This window comes from Apium graveolens, chromosome 10 (genome assembly GCF_009905375.1).
Source record: "Apium graveolens cultivar Ventura chromosome 10, ASM990537v1, whole genome shotgun sequence".
NCBI lineage: Eukaryota > Viridiplantae > Streptophyta > Magnoliopsida > Apiales > Apiaceae > Apium > Apium graveolens.
Genome location: NC_133656.1, coordinates 184,329,863 through 184,339,113, shown reverse-complemented (window position 1 = coordinate 184,339,113; position 9,251 = coordinate 184,329,863). Strand labels below are relative to the sequence as shown.

The following is a 9,251-nucleotide window of genomic DNA, read 5'->3' as shown; positions in this document are numbered from 1 at the left end:
ACTTTTCATAACTAGGCATCTGCTCAAGAGCCTCAGCGAAAGGTATGTTGATATGAAGTTTCTTGAAAACCTCCAGAAACTTCTCAAATTGCTTGTCCAGCTTTTTCTTGTGCAGCCACTTAGGAAAAGGCACCTGAGGATATATCTGCTTCTCCCCTATATTATCCTCAAGAGGAGTGTGCTCAACAGTAGTCTTCCTTGGTTCCACTTCTTCATCCTGCTGCTTTACTGCTTTCTCAGCCCCAGCTTCTTCAGTCAACTCTTGAGTTTGTTCAGAATTCGCAACCTTTCCAAACCTCAAAGTGATTGCCTTTACCTGCTCCTTAGCTTCCCTCTTTTCTAGAACTTCAGTGTCACTGGGTAGTGTACCAGACTGATGATTTAGCAAGGTATTGGTAATTTTCCTAATTTGATTTTCCAAGGTCTTGATAGAAACAACTTGACTTTTACACAAAAGCTTCAACTCCTCGAATTCAGATTTTTCATTAGCTTCTTGTAGCTGGAGTTGTTGTCTTGGTGTATACTGCGGTTGCTGAAAACCAGGGGGGTTGTACTGCTTAGCTTGATACTGCTGATAAGGCTATTGAACTGCATTCTGAGTGTTTCTCCAACTAAAATTAGGATTATTGCGGTTGTTGGAATGATAGGTGGATGGCACTGGTTACTGCAATCGCTGGAAGTTGCTGATAAACTGAGCTGGTTCACTAGAAATTGCACACTGATCAGTCTCGTGGACACCAGCACATAGCTCGCATACACTGGTGATTTGATTAACTCCATAATTAGTCAAAGTGTCCACCTTCATCGTCAAGGCTTTATGTTGGGCAGCGATAGCAGTTGATGCGTCCAACTCCAGAATTCCTGTGACTTTTCCCTGAGTCAGCCTCTGAGAAGGATTCTAGTACTCATTAGCAGTCATCAGTTCAATAAGTTCATAAGCTTCATTCTAGCTTTTAGCCCACAAGTCTCCTCTTGATGCTGCATCGAGGATGAGTCTAGAAGTAGCATCCAATCCATTGTAGAAATAATTGATAATCATCCAATCAGGCATGCCATGATGTGGGCATTTCCTTAACATCTCCTTATATCGATCCCAAGCCTCACACAGAGATTCTCCTGTTTGCTGAGCAAACTGAGTAAGAGCATTCCTGATTGCAGCAGTCTTCGCCATAGGGAAGAATTTAGTGAGAAACTTTTGAGCAAGATCTTCCCAAGTGGTGATAGACCCTGCTGGTAGAGAATTTAACCAGCACTTAGCCTTGTCCCTTAGAGAGAATGGGAAGAGTCACAACTTGATAGCATCTTCATTCACATCATTAAACTTGAAGATGTCACAGATCTCGATGAAATCCCCGATGTGCATGTTGAGGTCTTCAGTGGGAGAACCCCAAACTAAACTGAGTTCTGTATCATTTGAATCGTGCTTGACTTGATCTCAAAAGTGTTAGCCCTGATGGCTGGTCTGAAGATTCTTGACTAAATGTCATTAATCTTAGGCTGAGAATAGTCCATGAAAGCCTTCAGATTTTCCGCTTGATCACCCATCTCTTCTAAAGCTGGTTCTTCACCTTTCTATTCTTCTTCTACCTTCTTTTCTTCCTCAAAAACTTCCTTACGAACCACTATCGCTTCCTTCTCGGCTTGATCCAGATTTCTCTTACGAGTACACGAACGCGTATGCATATACCCTCGCTAGAGTACCTAAGATAAAACAAGGAAACAACTAAGTAACAATGTCTGAGTTAATGAACTTTAACAACCACTGATGGAAAATACATAAACTAATAATTAACACTGCAGTCCCCGGGAGTGACGCTAAAAACTTGTTAGTCGCTAAACACGCGCTAATAATACATGCAAGTATACGCGTTCGCAAGTAATATAGAATATTTTCTAGTTCGTTCCCACAGAGACTGTATTGGTTAACTAATTAATTCACGTACTTAAGCAACAATGTATGGTTATTATTCAATACTAAGACGATAACAAATTAAGGTTGTTTATAACTAAGAATTAAACTAACAATTATAACTAAGAGAATAAGATTGATTAAATTAATATATATGACAAACATGGGATTCTAACTTCATTAAATACTTCATTCAATAGCCTTATTATTCTCAACCTTAGCATGCAATGATGATGACACTAATCAGACAACACAAAACTGATAAATGCCAACTTTCGTTGCATGAGTACCATACTACCAGACATCCACAAAAGAGATAGAAGCTGAATAGACACTAATTATATTGAGACCTTATATGTCTATAGAATTTGACAACATAACGGTTTAAGCACAAGTTATCTATCTTGATTACACAGGGCAAGTAAGATGGTTAAAATTACCTATGAATCATGCATAATAATACATGAACCTATGCTAGCATGGAAAGTTCTAAATCCTTAAATTCACTGTCGCTTCATTAAGAACTAACACACTATCTTATAAGTTCGCGACGCTCATAAGACGAATATGCACAACCAATACTAGGCTATCAATCAATCACCACATACTAAGGCATCAAAATAATATAACTAAAGAAATCCATAAATAAATCCGCTAGAAGCCCACGATAACGATTAGCCCATAATCGGACACATTATCAACATGGGTTTCGATGAAAGCATGGTATAACAAACGTAGTCTTTATAACGAATAAATAAAACCAAGTACAAAACAAGAGTAAGGTTCACAAGTAAGAAAACTAGCATCCAAATACAACTTAAAACAAAGATTCATAAGTAGAAACAAGATCTTCTTCGTCTTTGTTGAATCGTGCTAAAAACGGTCTTCTTACGGCTCTCCTTACGCTCTAGTACGTCTCTCCCATGAAAATGTTCTTATTTGAATATATATAGCAGCCCTTTGCAATCTGCAAGTCTCCCCACTTAGAATCGAATTAGAATCAGGATTCATATTTTTCGCACCGGCACGGCCACACGCTATCATAGCGTGGGCGCGCTGCCTTTCTGGAATCCTGGCACGATAGCGCGCTATCACAGCGCGGGCGCGCCGTCCTTCTGGGAAAAACTCATATTTCATCTTTTTCCTTTCTGCTTTGAGCCGGCTTTCCACAAGCTTTTATTCCAACACCACCTTGACACCAAATTAGCACCAAAACAATGCTAATTCACCTGATTCACAGATTAATTCCTGAAATGCAAAAACACTAGAAAACACGTTAAAACACTTAACAACTTGAGTACAAATGCATCAATTCAAAGCTTATTAGAGCATTATAAAGTGTCATAAATGTCAGTCAACAAAACACTTAACAACTTGAGTACAAACACATCAATTCAAAGCTTTACGAAGCGTAATAAAGTGTCATAAATTCCACTCAACATACCCCCAAACTTAAATCGATGCTTGTCCTCAAGCATAAACAGACTCAAAAAACATGAAATAAAAATGCATGAATGCAACTAAATGAATGCAACGATCCCTATAGAATAACTAAACCAATCAACAAGCAACACCTCAGCAAATACTGTTATTCGCATAAAGATCAATCAAAGCTCACAAATCAACCTACAAACCAAAGACGTGCGTGTGCACAACTGCTTACAGATATACTATCGCAACTAGATTAACAATCTTGACTCACTACTTATCAAAACAATCACATGCTTATAAATAGAATAAAAACTAGACTCAAAATAACTTATAACACTTCAATTCTTATATCGGAGTTAACATAGATTCACGCTTTTATTCACAACAAAATAACACAAGTATGCTTATTTGATCGTGCAATGAGTGAGGTCCACAAAAGACTTATACAATAGTACCCATTTAGCGAGCGTTAGGTTAGCGGATCCCAGACTATAAAAGTCTTAGGTCACTAGACACAAAGTCCCCTAAGAACTTAATAACTCGAGTACTAAAGAGCCCACACATGATCAATTATACAAAACACTTATTCTTTTTTTCTTTCTTACATACATATATATATATATATATATATATATATATTTTAACAAATTTCTGAATGAGTGCGTTTCACTCCATCTCATTCAACCCTAGACTACTCATATAAATATGAGCCGGCTACTAGCCATTTGACACCTAGCCACACAACTAGCAATGAAATCCAATTTTTCTCCAATTTCTAAATATCCATGTCTTTTATTATTAAGCGAATATCTAAAATTCTAAATATAAACAAGCGATTAACCCTCGACAAACCAACAAATCATGATCATGATCTAGCACTCTAGCAACCTATAAGACTTAGTGAAATACAATTATCTCTAGCATGCAAATCAATTCGATAAGACTTAACATCACTAAATACGCATCACTACACTAGCATCAATATCACAAGTCAATCAGAAAAATCATCTAAGGGATCATGTTATAATGCAAATGCACGAAACTAAATGAAGAAAATATCATAAAACAAAAAAAAACTACATGGCAAAATATACAAACTATATGAACTAAACTATCATGAATATGCAACTATATGTGACTCACACAAAACATATTCCTTCAACTACTACCCCCAAACTTAAAATATTCACTGTCCTCAGTGAAGGTAATAGTAAGGAATTCAGGCATACCTACTGCGAATCAGAATCATCACCCTCAACGGGTGGAGTGTCAGGTGTGTCCGGAGGCGGATACAGAGAGTCCTCACCAAATACCAGCCACTGAATGTCAACACCGGTGGCTCTGAAAGCTCTCCCAAGTGCCTGGGTGAGATCATGTGCAAAACGACTATGGATGTAGTGCATCGCATCCATCCTCCTCGCTAAATGCCTATACTACGTTGAACTCAAACCAGCTCCAACATGTGCTCCTGCTGCTTCCTGCTATTGCTACTGTGACGGACCAGCCTCCTCTCCTAACTGAGCTCTCCAGGCTGCCTTACTTGCTTGCTGCGTTCCACCCACATATGTTATTCCTAATGAACTAACAATGAGATTTACAGAAGGGGGGTTGAATGTAAATCTCAAAACTTTTTCAAGTTTTAAGCAGTTTCAAAGGCTATGTATTTAAGATAAACAAGTGTATGAATTGCTTTAAGCTAATACTGACAGATATATATTCAAACACTAATGTAAAGAACACAACAGACCTTAAAAACTTTTCTGGTGGATTGTTGTTCCACCAGAGATGGTATTTCAGAAAATCTGTGATTCAAGAAGTTGATCACAGCTGCGTCCTAGTACAAACTAGATAATTTTTCTCTCAAGATTTTTCTAAACAGCACTGGAAAAATTCTCTTCTAATTACTAGCTGCTACTTGGTTTATATAACACTAAGTGTACAAGTGAAGACAAAGATAAAAAGTACAATAATAAAATAAGTTCTCCACTTGTTTCTTCTCCATTTTACTCCAGTGCATTGTTGACTATTGCCTCTTTATACTAGAGTAGAACGGCTGCTTTTTCTGATGTTCCTGAAATAGGCTACCACATCTCAGTTGTCTCTGTCAACCCATGTGCCTCTATTTGTAGGTACAACTACCACTTGTCAACTGTTATTTAACAGAACATCCGTTAAAGCCTTCATCCATTGTTGGCTTTATCCGTTGATGTGTTAGCAGTTGAAGCTCTATCCGTTGATGCACTCATCCGTTGAAGGATGTTATCCATTGAAGCTTTAGAGACATCCGTTGAAGCTTTGTTTCTCATCCGTTGAAGGTCTTTAAGTTATCCGTTGACACCATTTCATTTATACAAAATTACAAGGCATGAAATACTTACAATTGGCCTTCCTATCTGCATATCCTCTAGTAGTCAACATGAATTATAATTTCCCTCAACATTTAAGAATTTATATCTCAAATTCAGAGACTGAAATGTGCTACAACACTAGACTTATTTCTAAGTAAAGCTACACCATCAACGGATAGCCAAAATGGTCTTATCCGTTGAGGCTACAAACACTAGATTTCTACTTAAGTGTTTTGTTAAACATATCATCAAACTAATGCACATATATTCCTAACAATCTCCCCCTATTTATGTCTATAAGAATTGTAGACATAAATTCAAGGTTAACTTGATGATAACAAAACACTTAACAAATATATGAACTGAAACTAAGTAGAAATTCAAAAGTGCTGCAAAAGTGTATGTACTAGAAGGTAATTGAAGATTTACAGTATTTCCAAGGATGCTCCTCTAGCCTGAGCAAATCATCTTTTTCTTCTTTGATCCCTGGTTTTCTTTCCTAGCCCTTTGTCATTTTCCTCAATTTGGAGTTAGAGTTGTCTGAAGAATTCAGCTTCATCTTCATCACTGATATCCAACTTAGATTGCATTTCTTTGAGAGTTTCATTGCTGGCAATCTTGAGTTGGTCTTCAAGTCTGAAAAATCTTCTGACTCCTTTATCATCTCTGAATTCCATCAACCAATGAGGTGATTTGTGAATTGTAGTTACCCTTTCTTGAATGAGTAAGGTTCTGGGCAAGGCATTGGGCTCCCTCCAAGTTTTCCTTATGTTGGCAATCTTGTTGAGAATTTCAGTCTTGGCAGTCCTGGTAAATCCAGAATCCTTTTGTATGGCTGAAAAGACTCTGATCAAGGTAGAGTAGCCTTCATTCAGAATCCTGTAGAGAGGCCATGTTCTTTCCCCAGCTCCTTTATATCTGAACACCAATCTCTCTGGTAGCTGTCTGTTAGCAGCAATTCCCCTTACATCCTCCAGCTCATCCAGATAGAGTTCAATGTCTGAAATTTCTTTTATGTCACAGATGTGAACATAATCATCTTTAGAAATGGGTGGCTTAGGGTTAGGTTTATGTTTTTGAGTGAATTTTTTAGAGTTTAGGGGAGGTGTAGATTTGGATTTTCTTTTCTGTTTCTTTGGTAGTGGAAGAGTGGTTAAAAAGGTAGACAAATTGATGGTGTCCCAATCAATAGGTTCCTCTTTTGGGATGATTGGTTCACCATGGATGTTTATAGTGGGATCAACAACAAAGGGTTCAGGTATGGAAGGTAGAGATTTAGTTTCTTCAGTGTTGCCTTCACTCCTTCTATGTGCCTTGGCCTTTCTTCTGTTTCCCTTCTGCCATTCCTCTTTTTCCTCCATACTTTCACCAAATATACTCCCAAAACCTTCATCTAAGTTTGCAATCTTGTCTTCACCCCTGACTTCAATTCCTTTCTCATTTTCAACTAGACTTGACTTTAGCTTTTGTTCAAGCTTTGCTTGTGCTCTTTTGTCAGCCTTGAGTTTTTCAGCTTATTTCTTTAACCTTTTGGTTTCTTCCCTCTTGGCTATTGAGAATTTGGGATGTCCTTGCATCACACATATGCTCTTTCCCTCTCTAAAGATAATAGCCATGTTTCTCCTTACTACCTCATCCATGGTCTCCTTGTGTTTTATGATGCTAGTACCCAAAACTTTGTCTTCATCAGGCTTTGGAAGAGGAAAGTCCACTTCTTTCATCTGAGCAAAGTCTAGAGGGTTCTTTGTGGAGTCCTTGCTGGATCTGGTGTTGGGCTTGAGAACCATAGGTTTTAGATTCTTGAAAGAAGTCTCTCCAACCTTATTTCTCCTTTCTGGCTTGTGCTCCATATTGATTGGTTCAACCTTTGTGCTATGTTTCACAGATATTGATTTATCTTGTGTTGAGCCAAACAGCTGTTACATCCTTTCATCAATTCTCCTCCTTTGCTCTTTCACTTGAATTTCAGCTGCTGCTAGCTGGATTAAATCAATTCCATCAGGCTTTCCTTTGATTTGAATGATTGGAGAAGTAGTGATGGCAGGAACTAGCACTTAATATATTTGGATTTTTGTAGATGGCTCTCCTTCCCCTTCCCTTTTTCTCTCCCCCTTTTTGTTATCATCAAGGAGAGGGGTCAAGCCTTGTGCCTTTGCCAGCTGCATAAGTAGACTTGTTTGAGATTGTTGGTTGTGAAGAATGGTGGCCACAGAATCTTCAATAACTTGAACTCTGTCTTCCAATTTGGCCAGCCTCTTTTCAGTATGTGATTCCTTTTTCAATCTCAACAAAATGTCCTGCATTGTACCATAGGGCATGACTGAATCCAATTTTTCAGAATTGTAGGATTTCAAGTTAGCAATATCCTTTCTGAGTTCATCCACACTCAGATTCTGTCTTACTTGCTGCAACTTCATGAGATGCAGTGAGTCCAGGTGAGCTGTAAGGATTGCCTTGGTACCAGCATGTGAAGTTTTCTGAATGGCCTGTTGGATAGTACTGATTTGTTTGACTAAGGAGACATTGAATTGCCCTGTTGTAGACTCCTTTGTCAAGGCCCATTCAGGTAAATTTGGAATAGAACTAGGGCTTTCATCTCCCCCTAAGTTCATGCTTCCATCAAAAGAAACAGAGTCATCATCATCAGAATTTACTCCAAATTCCTCAGATGACTCACCAGCTGTAGAAGGCATCTTGTTAATAGCAGCTTTATCCCTTTGAAGAGATGCTGTTGTATGTACTAGATGTAGTGTCTTTTCTGCCTCCACATTGCCCTGTGCAGCCAATAATTGATAGGCTGAAACAGGATGAGTAAAAGTGTCAGCATCCAAGGAAATGTTATCAATAACAGCTTTGTAATGTTGCTGAAATTGTCTTTCCTTTTCAGCATCATTCACAATCATTGACTCACTAGCAATGGCTGGATCCATCCTTATTTCTGCTGTACCTGCCTTTCTCTCATTTTCTCTATGTTCTTGCATCAGGGGCTCCCCCTGGCTCACACAACTCACTCCCTCACCTTCACCTACTAAGGTGGTACTCCTCTCACTTACTTTTGCCATGCTGGAAAAAATAGCATGCATGTTTGAGCTCTCAATCTCTCCTTTAGCCTGGGAGCAACCCAGCCTCTCACTCAAATTGTCACTCCCTTCCCTCAGTCCTAGAAGTGATTGTACAGTAATCAAGTCTTCTACACTTGGAATTGTTTCAGTTGTGTGTGTAGAGACTATCAACGGATGAGGAATAGCCGTTGAAGGTGAAACTGATGGTATCAACGGATAACTGCTGTTAAGCTTATCCGTTGAAGAACAACCACTTGTCAACGAATGAGTGATATCCGTTGAAGAAGGAAAAGAAGTAGAAATTGAAAGTGATATAACTGTTGAATCTGTGTAGATTGATATGAGTTTTGGTGACACAGATCCTTCAATTACATCTGAAAGAATTTGCGGGTGATCCAACAAATCATCTAAAAGATGATGATCACCTGTATTTGAGTGGGGCTCCTCCCTGAGTTGTAAAGAGGGAGAATCAGGAATTGATGGGAATAACATATCCACATC

The 9,251-nt window shown here is 38.5% G+C and overlaps 1 non-coding gene across 1 annotated transcript; it reads left to right on the top strand.

The window, feature by feature from the left end:
- The first annotated feature begins 1,049 nt into the window (after nucleotides 1–1,049).
- On the top strand, nucleotides 1,050–1,156 carry LOC141694122 (small nucleolar RNA R71). Its single transcript, XR_012563450.1, has one exon. It is a non-coding gene; the product is annotated as a small nucleolar RNA R71 (small nucleolar RNA).
- Nucleotides 1,157–9,251: the final 8,095 nt, after the last annotated feature.